The sequence below is a fragment of the Misgurnus anguillicaudatus genome, chromosome 12 (assembly GCF_027580225.2).
Source record: "Misgurnus anguillicaudatus chromosome 12, ASM2758022v2, whole genome shotgun sequence".
NCBI classification, from domain to species: domain Eukaryota; kingdom Metazoa; phylum Chordata; class Actinopteri; order Cypriniformes; family Cobitidae; genus Misgurnus; species Misgurnus anguillicaudatus.
The window spans coordinates 3,990,158-4,005,712 of record NC_073348.2 but is presented as its reverse complement, the minus strand read 5'-3'; the positions used below and the strand labels follow the sequence as shown (position 1 = coordinate 4,005,712).

The following is a 15,555-nucleotide window of genomic DNA, read 5'->3' as shown; positions in this document are numbered from 1 at the left end:
GTATTAATCTAAATGTGTTTACAGGCTAATGTATTCATTTCAATGTGTTTACAGGATTGTTACTACTATTTTAAGTTATGTAATTGTGTTTGCAACCAAAGAACACTGATTTTGCACAATTCTTCCTTAATACAGATGAAGGAGGCAGAATTTCATTCAGTCTTTGTGTATTTTATTTACATACATGGCAAAAAATCATTACATGCGAGTAGAGACATTACAAAATCTCTTTGATTTTTTTTTTTTACATATTGGATGTGAGCATGGTGTAGATTTTTAAAACGATGGCTTCACAACAACACTTGGACACATATTGGTCAAAGCACAGCACACAACCACAATTTTATCTAGCAAAGTCATCTCTTGCCCCTCACAAGGCACCACAAATCCCAGGCGTATTGTGTCATTTAATATGTTAAAGGTGACATAGAATGATTGAACGGAGTATGTATCCTTGTTCTGTGATGTGACATGTAGACAATGAATTTTTTGTTTGGGTCTGTAATGCCTTAGAAGCTTCCTAAAAACCTCTCTCAGATAACTCTATTAGGGTGGGGTATTTTAAACAAGTGGTTTTGCACCTATTTGGCTCCCCCTACTGGCTTAACTAGCAATCTCATTACTGATTGGCTGACTTTGCTGCCACTCAAAAAATTTAGCCAATTATTTTAAAGTGGAGGGGCAGTTAGATGCTTGTGATGTCATAAGCATCAGTTTTTCAGATTGGGCTGTTTTCTGGCTGACATTTCTAAAAGAGGAATTTCTATGAGACTGAGATGTTTAGCATGTTTAGCACTTTTTGTATGTTTGTGAATGTGGGTAGACTGCCATTATTCAACAAAGACACGGTAAAAATGTTTTTTCATTCTCTGTCCCCTTTAAACTTAGAGCGCATACACCCTATCACTCGCTCCACATGGATCCTGACATGAGCTAACTTTCTGGGCTGCGTTCCCCGAAACCTTCTTAGCTCTACGTCGTTCTTAAGTCGACCTTAAGCTGTACTGCAGTCTATAACTAAATATCTGTAAAAAAAAAGTACACTCCTTCTTAAATTAGGCATTTGTGACCAGTCACGGAAAGTAGGGACACAAGTCGGATCTGGGGCATTTTGAGTTATTCATAGATTCTGAAAGTGCAGATTCTAAGCTTTCCAACGATGTATAACACATGGAAATCTGATAAGATTTGGAGAAGTTGTGTCCATTTGAATGTAACACATTCAAGAAAGAGAATGCTGAGAAATTTGAGAAAGAAAAAAGTTAACACTTTCCCTTTTCCCTGGCTGGAGAGACAATAGGGCTCATTTACATCTCATTTAGCTAAGCCATACCCCCTGTAAAGCCGTTTTGAGATACAGAGGTTCTACCATCATATGTAGTATTTTATTACAGAAGTCCGAATGACAAAATGCAAAAATAAACAGGACTTTTAACGTTACCTTTGCGGGGATCACAAGTCGAATCCAGTCTGTTTCAGATGTGTGAATCGTCCAATGATTTTTGTCCACAAATGCGTATAATCCGTGAAATATAGATATATAGTCTATTTCGCATGAACTTCTGGTAATACAATATAATATACAATCTGAGGACTATTTACATCGTAACATGTAAGGGTATATCAGATTACACTCCGGTATTTACGTTCCGTTAAACACATGAACCCGCCTTCAAAGTTTGTATTGAAAATAGATAATCCAAAAACAGCACCGTCGAAAACGTGAAGTCCTTAAGAGATGTTACCAATCGCTCGCTCGTTCCTCCATCAGCCAATGACTTCATAGAAAATATTGATAGACAAAACATGTAGCCAATTATATAAAGAATACAACGATCTCTGTGTAACTTCTGTGTGTTTGGACAAATAACAGTCAGCCGCGTCACTGACTTTATGGGGCGCCGCAGTCGGATGACGTCAAAGTACCGCGAGAGCGAGTCGAAATTAAACTACTCCGTAAGATTTCTTAAAGAGATCTCGCGGTACTTTGACGTCATCCGACTGCGGCGCCCCATAAAGTCAGTGACGCGGCTGACGTATATGCGGTTGACTGTTATTTGTTCCGCCCCAGCTTCTTTTATATTTCTTTTGTTTTGTGCGCCCGAGCTTCATTTACAGTCTGGGGAGACGCACGCTATAAGTTTGAAAAAAAAATAAAATAAAACTCAGCAAACATGTCTTAAGGGACAGAGCAGCCACGTCACTACAGTCACGTGACTTCACGCTCGAGCCGGAAGAGAAGACAATGCTGAATAAAGTCGTAATTCTTGCTATTTTTGGACCAAACTGTATTTTCGATGCATCAACACAATTTTACTGACCCACTGATGTCACATGGACTACTTTGATAATGTTTTTATTACCTTTCTGGACATGGAAACCGTACATAGATTTTCAACGGAGGAGACAGAAAGCTCTCGGACTAAATCTAATGTTAAAACATCTTAAAACTGTGTTCCGAAGATGAATGGAGGTCTTCCGAGTTTAGAACGACATAATGGTAAGTCATTAATGACATTATTTTCAGTTTTGGGCGAACTATCCTTATTCAGTAGTCACGCTGTTCCCTTTGGGGGCGGAGGCGAAAACACAAGCTTATACAGTATGTAAATATACACACAGACAATGACGCCCCCCGCTGCACGCTAGAATCTCCGGAAAACAAGCCTATTTTAACCGCAAAATGTACGCTTTTAAATATACATAAACTGCTATCTCAAACATGGAGAGGCTTCTTCGTGATCTCAACTAACAGATTCTGCAATAAAACGAAAATCACAAATTTTGAAAAAAAAAACTTTGTTTCTCATTTTCTCGAAACTTGTGCTGCCGACTTGTGTCCCTGGTTTCCGTGACGGGTCACATTTTTTCATTTAAAGAATGCGTCCATTAAGCGTTATCTGCATTGTAAATGCGCTGCTTGCGCATCCAGTGCAGACCTGCCAATCTTGGAATTTTTTTTGAGTACAGTAGCATCGGCCGAAAGGAAAGAACACAGGTTTTTAACATATCATTTAACACATGCATGCGCACACGCACAGACCTCTTGGTAACTTTCAAGGTAACATGCTGCACATTGCACTCACTTTTATCCCATCCTGCCATAATCTGCTTTAAAAATAATTATAAATGTGAATAAAATCATGTTTAACAAAATTAATAACATTATTAATGTTAAATACTGTATTCTCCAAAGTTTAGCATGTCTGCACAAAAACTGTTAAATAGTGATATTACTGTTAAATAGTGGGTGATAGTTCACCCACAAATGACATTCTGTTATCATTTACACACCCTCATATTATTCCTAACCCTTAATGATTTCTTTCTTGGGTGAAACACAAAAAATATCTATATATATTTTGAGAAAAATTTAGATTTTCTTTGTTTTTCCCTGACTAGCAAAAAATACAATGGAGAGCAGTGGGGACCAGACACTGTTTGGTTACAAACACTCTTTAAAATAACTTGTGTATCACACAATGAAGAAACTCAACGGTTTGGACGGTCTGTTCTGTTATGTAAACTATGACTGAATTAAATTTCTTAAGTTAACTATCCCTTTAAGACAGTATTTTAGAGTCAACACTGCTTTAAATTCAACCATAACTGTGACAGTACTGCTGTTTACTGTATGTCTGTCTTTAATTTATTGTAGCTTTGTTTACAGTAAAGTACATACGGCGTAGGCACCTATCACGTGAGTGCTCAAGACACGAGATATTCTCCATGTATAAAACTTTAATTGATGTGGTTTGTATATGACGTTTTATTTTATTGACAATTTTCGCGAGCGCGTTGTTGCAGAGCGCATTTAATCCGCTTCATTCGGATGTCAGGTGGATTCTCTTCACTGAGAGTGAACTTTCCATTTTTATTTGACTAAAACTGGATGCTCTGCCCCATGGTAAAATCATGGTACTTTTTCGTAAGCGCTCAATTATAAAATATGCTAATTTACAAATCAGAAGTAATATTAGCACAAGTGCACATTATGAAACGGAGCCCGCGAGACCGTCGACTTCATAGGATTAAGCTAAATCATTATTTCAACTTTGCACATCCACCCTGACCAGTTTACCTTCAGACGTCTTGAATCTCCGTTGAAAAAGACGGTCAGAAGCTGCGGGTGGAGGACGGAGATCACGCGGGATTTTGTGGTTCCGTCGTTCGCAGACTCTTGTTACTGATTAGCCATACGACTTGTCAATCATCCCCACTTTCTATGTGGTGGATGAGCCCAGTGCTATGATTGGACATATTTTTATTTTTTCTGTTGCTTGTTTTGAGTATTTCGCGTGGCAGAGGCGTCATCAGGTTTTTGCGTAGTTTAGAGTGACAACGTTATCGGGAAACGCAGCCCTGGTCTCTTCCACATCTTTTGCAGTAAGTTGGCTGTGGCCCCTGGTAAAGGCAACACTTTCTTTAATATCAAATCCACGGTCCGCTAACACTGGGTCTCCAGGTAAGACCTTCTAAAGAAAGCCACAGTTCTCCGTGATCTGTTTATCACTGGCACATCCCCCACCCTTTGGAAATTAAAGAGATAGTACCTTGTGGTGTTATGCCAATGAGATATTTCATTGTGTGCCTGCTTTTGTAGTTGGAATATGTCTGTGCCTTTGCACGTAGATTTTTTGCCCTTTCAATGAAAAGCTCGAAGCAGTCAATAATAACAGTAACACGATTCCCAAACATCTCTACATACTGATGTGGCATGCTTGCCTGTATACAATGGCGCTTTGGCCAGTGCACCAAAGGGCTGAGGTGTGCATGCAGTACATTGATGGCCTCAATGAACAGATTGGATGTGGTTTGTCGGCTAATGTCAAAGAGTTGTGCAACATGTTCGAGAGGCAGATCAAGTCTTAAGCGCATAAGGGTCAGGAGGAGCATTTGAAAATGGGAGATTTTTCTTTTCGTTTCTGATTTTGGTAGACTGGGAATAATTTGCATCAGCACACCCATCAAAAGACTGAAAGATGGAAGGCCAGTGTAATACTTCACTTTTAAATCATTGTCTTTGAGAAATGTCTCATCCAGGGCCTTTTTGGAGAGCTCTCTCTTCAGTTTTTGATTCTCCTCGTGCAATCGTTTTATTTCTTCGAGTCTGAGGCCACACATGGTGCAGTTCGGCTGTTCATCTGCATTCCCTGATGTTTCAGTTTCCATGTCTTCCACTCTCCCTGCATTGTCTGGGGTGGATGGTAGGGGCTGAGTCTCTTGTCCTTCCATCTCTGCCACAGGTGCCGAGTAATCTAATTGTAATAACAATGAGAGGAATAAACTGTAAATCTCTGTATACTTGCCTAACGCCCAGGGCCCACTGTTTTAAAAGCAGTCTAATCTAGTTAAAAGTGATCCCGATTTGAAAATTCCATGTTTTTGTATCTATGATCAGGAACCAGTTCAAAATGTAATCCTTGATTCCACTCATCAAGACATGGGATTTATCAATCTGGATCACTTTGATCCAAATGACACTTTTGAAGAACTGAGCCCTTGGATGTGACTTTCACACCATACTTTTGTTACTGATAGCTGCTCCAAATATTTCAAGACATATTAGCATTAGCATGCAAAATTACCTCCTGGAATTACTGGCCTTTGTGTCAGAAATGCTGCAACTCTGTGTGAAAGGTACTTACACTTAGGTCAATCCTTTGTCTAGATAAAGAAACACCATTAGACATAGTAGTAATAAAGAGCACCAATTACACGATTCATGATTTTACATTTCCTTTGGTGTGTAAGTGTGTTAGTACGTTAATGATATGCAAAAGGTACAAATCCCAAAGTAAACGATGACGAGAGTTTTCGTTTCCAACGTAAATCTTTTTTTTTACTACAAAAACACACAGATTGTAGGCAACAGTTTACTTCCTGGGCAAGTTGACGTGGAAAAGACCATCATAATCATAATTCCGCCCGCATCTGACTCACAGCCTGTAAGTAGTTTATGTTTTCATATTTAAAGAATTTACTAATGACTAAACCATGCCTTAAACACGAGTTTTGTGCAGTGCAGACTAGCACTTGTTGCTTGTCATTTCTACGATCACAAATGCAGACATGGTATCCTTACCTTACCAATCTGCTACGTCCTGCTCAAGATGCGCTGGAAAAGTTGATTGATCAGCTTGGTCATCTGCATTTTCTGGATCATATTGATAAGGTAGTAAAGATGATATTAACTCCGGTCAGCATTGCATTGTAAGCTAATCTTACAAACATGGTAAGGAGCGTCACATTTCTAGAGATATTCAGGCCAATCATAACGTACTGGTTAGCTGGCCAATCAGGGGCACACCGCTTTTGAGATTGATGAGCTTTGTACAAAATTCATGGTACCAGAAGAACCGACAGGAGGATGACATCACAATACCATAAGAGCGATTCGAAATCAGACTTTACATATGATTCTTGAATCACTCTCACAGTACTTGTCATCCGCCTGTTGGTTCTTGTGGTGCGGCATGAACTCAAACAAGCCTAATAACAGGAATAAAAACTTATGCGCTTGCATTAGGGACAGGTGTTCTAAGCACTGATCTATATAAATGACTGGATTGCGCATGGAACGCTTAACGTAACAGCGTGAGGTGAAGCCAGCGCAGAGTTCTAGCCGCCATCTTAGTATACCCAACCGGCAGAGGGCGTCATTGACTTCCATTCAAAATCATGTTTTAAATTCACCCGCTTTACAGCGTATCAGTCACACAATATTATTTTTAGGATATGTGCATGTAAATTAACTGTTAATTCTGGTGTTATTTGCAATGTTTATGTTTTAATCGGGCAGGATAATGGATTTATAAAAAACGTTAAGGTGAGTGTGTCTGCTGCATTCTGTTAATGACATGGGTATAAATAACGTTTTTTTTTTACATTCAGCTACACAGCCAACGTTACTTATAAGTTTAGGTCACTTCTAAGTTTAGATAATATAATTACAAAACAAGCTAATTATTGCATGCACATACGGTACAAAGTATGATTATTTATTTAGATTTCAGAATGAGCACGTTTGTCATTAATACTAAATATGCTGCTGTCTGTCTGCTGATCTGATACTGTAATGAAGATGAATGTATAATAACTGATTAAAAACTAAAATGTACAACTTAACTATGTTTGTGTTGTAATAATGTACAGGGTAACTTCAGATATAAAAACGAAGACTAGTAAAGTGATGTTTTATCATTAAAATCTGAAAACGTCCATTGATTTAATAGAATGTTTGTGTATACCAACATGGCGGCGCGGTGGCTTCACAGTTGTGACGTCATGCGCAATCCAGTCATTTATATAGATTAGTGGTTCTAAGACCTGATTGCATCAGTAACTTTGACAACCCTACTTTGTACTGTCTCTGTCAGTGTTTGCAATGGACGGAATGTCTGGCAAAGGAGAGGTCGGGCATGTGCTCAAAGATGGAGAAGACTGTTGGTTTAATACTCGGACAAATACTTAATAATTAAGATATCTCTAAGATATCATACCCCAGATTTACATTGCTGGCCCACCCTAACAGTTTTGCAGAATAATAATAAAAAGTGCTGACCAATAATACTTCACTATATTACACACTATTTTTTAGTGGACAGAATTTAGTAAAACAAGTTAATTGTAATTGTAATATTGTCATTAATTTGTCAGAAACTAGACAAATTAATGAATAAAACCATTATCTGTGCATGATTCCAGGGTGCTGAGTAACAGCCCTGTGTATGCTGGCAGCCTATATCCACCTGAAGGCAAGTGCATCCTCTGGGATGGTGTCTACCCTCTTGTCTAAGTATACCCATCTGCCTCATCTCTCCATACACACGTCACCCCACAATCTTGCTCTTCTTAATGGGGACATGGTGTCATGACACGGTAAATACAGGGAACACAGGAACTTAATACTGGGAACAGACGAGGAAGCAATGACAATAATCCGGCACAGGCTGACAGAACAAAGGCGTATAAATACAAACACAATCAAACATACAACAGGTGTGGTGTGTTGGCGTAATAAGTCCATGAGAGTCCAGGTGAAACGGATAACAAAACAAAAACAAAGTCTGGTAGCGAGAGTACAAGGGAGGGATGGAGGGCTTGGGGACCCTGGCGAAGCCGGCAGCCACCGGGACTAGCCGTGACACATGGTTGATCCAGGGGATGAGGAAGACCATGATCAAACATCTGCACAGAAATCACGAATCATAAAAGTGCTATAATAACTGTTTAACCCTCTGGGGTCGGACCCTTTTTGGACACAGTCAGAGGTTCTGACATGCTCTCACATTTGGTCTTTTTTCAGTTGCTTTAAAACACATTAATGGCTAATATCACATAACACTGTATTCAGCACAAACTGTGCTATAATAATATGTAAGATAAATGTATGTACATGTTTGTATTTTTAAGTAAATGATGTTTATGCGTGGTTAGTAAAAAAAAGAAAACATCAAGTTGCTGAAATAAGGCCAAGAAACACATCCTAAACATTTGTTAACAAGCAAAAAAGTTATCTACTCTTGTAGAGTAGAGAATTTGCTACAAAAAGATGTAAAAACCATTTAACCCACTCATTCACATGAAAAAATACATTGATTTAACTTTTATAAGACACTTTTTGCTGTGTAAAGGCAATATGCAAGGGAGGGTCAATGGTCAATGAATATTGATGTGTTTCACACCTGAGGAGACCCAACCCCCTAATGGCTCAGTGAGGAATGTTGGGACAAGAGAACTGTGACTGTGGGGAGACTTAAAGAGAAAATCTTTTGCTTGTAGTTTAAAAAAAAAAAAAGTTAAAATAAAGTACAAAATACTTTTTTAGTAAAATAAAAGTCTTATAGGGTTGCAAAAAATGCTAAAAACATGAACAATACAATAGATTTAAGAAGCTTTATTGTAATTATTATTTATAATTACAATGAAGCTTCTTCATTTATAAAGTAACAATATGTATACAGGGCCGGCCCTGGGCATAGGCGGAATAGGCAAATGCTAAGGGCGCCGCCGACCCCTTGGGGCGTCCGTGCGCCCAAATTATATATTTTTTAAATATATGTATATAAACATTTAACTATAAATATTTATATATTTTATAATATAAATATTTTGCACAAGAAAACAGCAGTTATTAATGAATCATTAGTAGCATAGTATCTCGGAAGATCGTGCTTGTTAAATAGCTCTGTGGCTATACTGCGCTGAAGCAGCAGTTTAAAATATAAACCCAGAATTCAGCGAACGTCAAGAACAAGAAAACGGAAACAACAATCAGACAGAGACGCGGAACTTACATAATGCCACATAGACCATGTCCAAATTTTCAATGTTTCTGCACAGAAATACCAACTTGTTCACTTAGTTTGGTACTAATAAGCTGCGCATTGGAGTGCTGGCCGCGGTGCTGAAGACGCGCTCGGACGGAGTACTGAAGGCAGCACAGATATTTACGTGCAACCTATTGGAAACTATTATTCGTTATTATATAATTATTATTCGTTATTTTACTTTATTACTTCCACTTAAGAAGAGTTCTGCACTTTTTATTTCAATATTTCTCTTTATATAAATACTATTTTCTTTTGTAGCCTATACTTAAATCTATAATTTCATTATTTTACTAACCCAACTAACTCATCTGCGCTTTCCGATAGGTTGCACGTAAGGGGAAAAGTATAGCTTTCTTCCCCTTGAGAAGAGTTGTGCACTTTTAAACTTTAAAAACATATCTCTTTACAAAAAACTTTTTCTTCTATTTAAAAGCTGTAATTTCGTTATTTTACTAACCCAACTAATGACTCCTCCGCTTTCCAATAGATTGCACGTAGATATCTGTGTATATGTGCCATCATGCGTCTTCAGCACCGCGGGAGCAGCCAGCACTAGAATGTGCAGCTTACTAATACCAGACAAAGTTGGTATTTCTGTCCAGAAACATTGAAATTTATACATGGTCCGTGTAACGCAATTTAAATCCCGCGTCTTGGCCTTATTGTTTTTTTCTTGTTCTTGACGTTCGCTGAATTCTGGGTTTATATTTTAAACTGCCGCTTCAGTGCAGTATAGCCACACAGCTATTTTACAATGAGCACAATCTCCCGAGACACGTCAACATGCTACTAATAATTCATTAATAGGAGCTGTTTTCTTGTACACAATTAAATATTTTAACTTAAATGTGCAGTGTTAAAACGTGTAAAAAAGACAAGATTTTAACAATGTCAAGATCAAATGCCTGAGTAACAGGGTATTGTGTGTATGTGTTCGTGTGCGTGTGTTTGTGTATGTTTCCAAAAAGATTTTCAAAATAAAGAAAAACAAGACAAATCTGTGCAGTTTGTTTCTGTGTAAGTTTATGAACAAAATGATTGGAACACAATTGTGATTCTGTGATTCTAAAGGGCACCAGGTGAAATCTTGCCTAGGGCAGCAAATTGGCCAGGACCGGCCCTGTGTATACATGTAACAATATTCTATATGACCAGTACAATATGGCTCTAATTAAAAGAAAAGGATTCTAAATGTCAGCTGTGAAAGTTTGGTGTGCATCTAAAAATACTTCCAAATATTAAAAAATAAGGTATACATTTGTAAACCATCACACACTGTAACTCTTTGGGAATGGAGTTAAATGTTGTTGTCCCATTGTTCAAAACGTGCGAGTACCAGACGAAGTTGGTGTTGCAGACACATTCCTGAAAACATATCTTAATTAATATCATGTATTTTCAAAGTACAAAGCAACACATCAGTATTACTAATATTGAGAACTTTTTTTAATAATTAATAGGGGTGACCCCGAATAGTTGAAGATTCGATGCATCGGAGAAGCCGGATTCGACTACCAATCTCACAGTCGTTTCTACATTTAAAAGACAAAGCTGGCAATTCTGGCAATACTTTCGTTTTTTATTAATTTCTTTATTTTATTTATAAATCACTCTGGGTTATCTGATGTATCTATTTGGCTTGTGTTTTGTTTTCGTGCACTTGAGGCATTTTGCACATTTGTTCTGCACGTTGTTACTTCTGACCTTATTTTATTTAAAAAATGTATTTATTATAAACGTAAATTCTGATATAATTTAAGTCTGTACATTTTGGATTGTTTTTCGTTCTATCGATGTTGCGCTATTTCGTTCTGGCCATGTTTGCGCATGCTCTGCGTCTCATATTTAGAAGGTCATCGAACTAAACATTACAAAACGGATGTTTTTTGACGGGTATAAGTTTTAAAATGTATTTAAAACCGAGTGGTTATCTATTATGGTCGGTGTTCACTTTCAAATGATAGCAAAGAGATTCCTGAAATAATATCATCAGGTCTTTCTGTATCTAAAGTGAATACAGAGATGATCAAAGTCAAAGCAAGCAAGCATTTCTGTGCTAAACAATAACGCGTAGTGTCTATAAAATCATTAATTTCAGGGTTTATCTTGTTAAAAATTAACGTTTAATGAATTGTATGCAAAGCTTAGTTTTTATCATTTACAGTAACAATCACAAATGATTTGTCATTTGTCTTTTTTTTGGTCATGGCTTTGACGCGCTTAATCTCCAAATTAAATAAAAATACTAAATTGTAGCCGGGGTTTCCAAGGCAGGATCACCTTTGTTATTTTTTAGGTTTAGTTCTCAAAATGTTTTTTTGTGTGATGTTCTGTAGATCGTGGCATTAAAATGTTATGAGGAATAATTAAACAAATGTTGCCTTACATTTTACCTTAAAAAAAAATATATATATATATATATATATACAGTCTTGTTCAAAATAATAGCAGTACAATGTGACTAACCAGAATAATCAAGGTTTTTAGTATATTTTTTATTGCTGCGTGGCAAACAAGTTACCAGTAGGTTCAGTAGATTCTCAGAAAACAAATGAGACCCAGCATTCATGATATGCACGCTCTTAAGGCTGTGCAATTGGGCAAGTGGTTGAATTAGTTGAAAGGGGTGTGTTCAAAAAAATAGCAGTGTGGCATTCAATCACTGAGGTCATCAATTTTGTGAAGAAACAGGTGTGAATCAGGTGGCCCCTATTTAAGGATGAAGCCAACACTTGTTGAACATGCATTTGAAAGCTGAGGAAAATGGGTCGTTAAAGACATTGTTCAGAAGAACAGCGTACTTTGATTAAAAAGTTGATTGGAGAGGGGAAAACCTATAAAGAGGTGCAAAAAATGATAGGCTGCTCAGCTAAAATGATCTCCAATGCCTCAAAACGGAGAGCAAAACCAGAGAGACGCGGAAGAAAACGGAAGACAACCACCAAAATGGACAGAAGAACAACCAGAATGGCCAAGGCTCAGCCAATGATCACCTCCAGGATGATCAAAGACAGTCTGGAGTTACCTGTAAGTACTGTGACAGTTAGAAGACGTCTGTGTGAAGCTAATCTATTTTCAAGAAACCCTCGCAAAGTCCCTCTGTTAAAAAAAGGCATGTGCAGAAGAGGTTACAATTTGCCAAAGAACACATCAACTGGCCTAAAGAGAAATGGAGGAACATTTCATGAACTGATGAGAGTAAAATTGTTCTTTTGGGGTCCAAGGGCCACAGGCAGTTTGTGAGACGACCCCCAAACTCTGAATTCAAGCCACAGTACACAGTGAAGACAGTGAAGCATGGAGCATGATATGGGCATGTTTCTCCTACTATGGTGTTGGGCCTATCCATCGCACACCAGGGATCATGGATCAGTTTGCATATGTTAAAATACTTGAAGAGGTCATGTTGCCCTATGCTGAAGAGGACATGCCCTTGAAATGGTTGTTTCAACAAGACAATGACCCAAAACACACTAGTAAACGGGCAAAGTCTTGGTTCCAAACCGACAAAATTTATGTTATGGAGTGGCCAGCCCAATCTCCAGACCTTAATCCAATTGAGAACTTGTGGGGTGATATCAAAAATGCTGTAAAACCAAGAAATGTGAATGAATTGTGGAATGTTGTTAAAGAATCATGGAGTGGAATAACAGCTGAGAGGTGCCACAAGTTGGTTGACTCCATGCCACACAGATGTCAAGCAGTTTTAAAAAACTGTGGCCATACAACTAAATATTAGTTTAGTGATTCACAGGATTGCTAAATCCCAGGAAAAAAAAAATGTTTGTACAAAATAGTTTTGAGTTTGTACAGTGAAAGGTAGACACTGCTATTTTTTTGAACACACCCCTTTCAACTAATTGCCCAATTGCACAGCCTTAAGAGCGTGCATATCATGAATGCTGGGTCTTCTTTGTTTTCTGAGAATCTACTGAACCTACTGGTAACTTGTTTGCCACGTAGCAATAAAAAATATACTAAAAACCTTGATTATTCTGGTTAGTCACATTGTACTGCTATTATTTTGAACAAGACTGTATATATATATATATATATATATATATATATATATATAAATGCATCCACAGTCAAATATATACTGTTATATAACTCAGGCAGTAAAGCAGAAAATAATTGGGTACAGAGATGCGCTGTATATGTTTGTTAACGGGCCATTACCGGACATATTTATAGCTAAAAATTAACACATGACATATCTCCGGGCACATTTACAGCACATCAATACTAGGCTACATCGAAACATTTACACCCGAACAGATACATGCATATTTGCGCATGATGACAATCTCCGGGCACATTTACTGTTATCATGTAAGCAACATGTCAGTAATACAAATATTGTGAATGCATAAGTTCTATGTTTATGCGTAGTTTTATGCATTAAAAAAAATCAAGCAACACATCAGTAATACTAATATTGAGAAGAGAAAAGCCGGTAAATGTAACTTACACTTTATGAATTTCGGGTTCGTTTCTGCATGCCCCCGTGCGAGTAAATGACGATGAAGCCACGTTACTAAAAAAAAAAACATTATTTGTATCATGTATTTTCGGAAAATACAGATATGTTTATATATATATACATCTTGTATTTTCCAAATTACTACGCAAAACATCAGTAAAAGTCTACTAATAAAACAGAAAAGCCCGCAAATGTGACTTACCCAGTATGAATGTCCGCCGCATTTCTGCAAATGCTCGCTGAAGAGGAGAGTGATGCTGCCACACAAAAGTTTTTAATAATTAATATAATGTATTCTTCACAGTAACAAACTTATAAAGCAATACTAAGGCGGTAAAGCATAGTTGAGATAAGATAATTGGGTACATAGATGCGGTATATCTTTGTTAACGGGCCATTACCGGACATATTTATGGCTAAACATTAACACATTACGTATCTCCGGACACATTTACGGGACATCGATACTACATCGATACATTTACACCCGAACAGATAGTCGCGTAAACAAGACTTGTTGAGGCATAAACACTAGTCAAAATATATTCTAAATAGTGATATTGTTTTATGACATATTGTATATTCACATCACACCATACAATCATACTGTTTAACGCATGACATATCTCCGGGCTCATGTACAGCACAATGTTACACCCGAGCAAATAAAGAAGCCTTATTGATAAGTCGGCATGGACACTATAGTTATAGTAGTGATATTGCTTTATAACATATTCACATTACACTAATCAGCATACGGTTTAATGTAAGAACTATCATTTTAATGTAAACAAGTTGGCAATTACGAGACGTTTCTATAAAGTCATTATGAATATCTGCGTGCAAATAGTCAGTATACAGTATATAAAAGTTTACATCACACAACATTTCAACAAATGTAGGTAAAACTTACTCTTCAGAAATTATATCCTCAGCTGGATCAAGTCGCTCTTCAAAATACAAACGTTCATCGTCGGAGTCCTGCTCTTCGTCTGAAGAAACGGTGAACTCTTCCTCGCTGTCCAGGAGCATCTGTAGAGCTTCCTCACCTGTAAAGCGTGTCATCTTCCCAGCGCATTGATAAGTGAATGAAACTATCAAAACTCGCTGCTTCTTAAAGCATTGTTTGGGGGCGTTGATCTTGTTTGCATAGCCCGCATCAGGTAATTTCCATATGAATGGCGCGCACATGGTAGGTGGGATTACATTAGCGCTAATGAGGTCGAGCCAGAAAAACTGTACCTCTCTTTACTTACATGTTGATTACACAAACAGACAATGATTTCTTCAGATTTTAATTACATCATGTAAAAGTAGACATTTCAGACTTTCTTTAGACATATGTATCATGTTCGTGTGACAAGTATTGGCGGAGTTATCAGTTCATGTTTGAAACGTGTTTGAGGAAAATGGTCAAGGAGACAGAGATGTCGAAATGCACTCCCTGTTTATTTTCTTTATTTGCCAAAAGCACACAGTTTTGTTGTTATTATGAAGGCACTCACATTAAAGTAGAGACTTCACAGTTTCGAATGATGTATTACATGTATGTGTATGATTATGAATGATGGAGTATTTTAAGTGGATGTCACAGGAAACAGGAAAAAATGCGTCAAAACGCGGCCCCGCGTTTTTGGACCCCAGGGGGTTAAAATGACAATAGTTAAAATAAACTACAACTTAACATTTAAATACATTTTTAATTAATTTCTGTAGTATACAGATGTTAACTCTTTC

General features: G+C 37.5%; 1 pseudogene; it reads right to left on the bottom strand.

Annotated features, from left to right (window-relative positions):
• Positions 1-2,986: 2,986 nt before the first annotated feature.
• Positions 2,987-14,883, bottom strand: LOC141369113 (uncharacterized; annotated as a pseudogene).
• Positions 14,884-15,555: the final 672 nt, after the last annotated feature.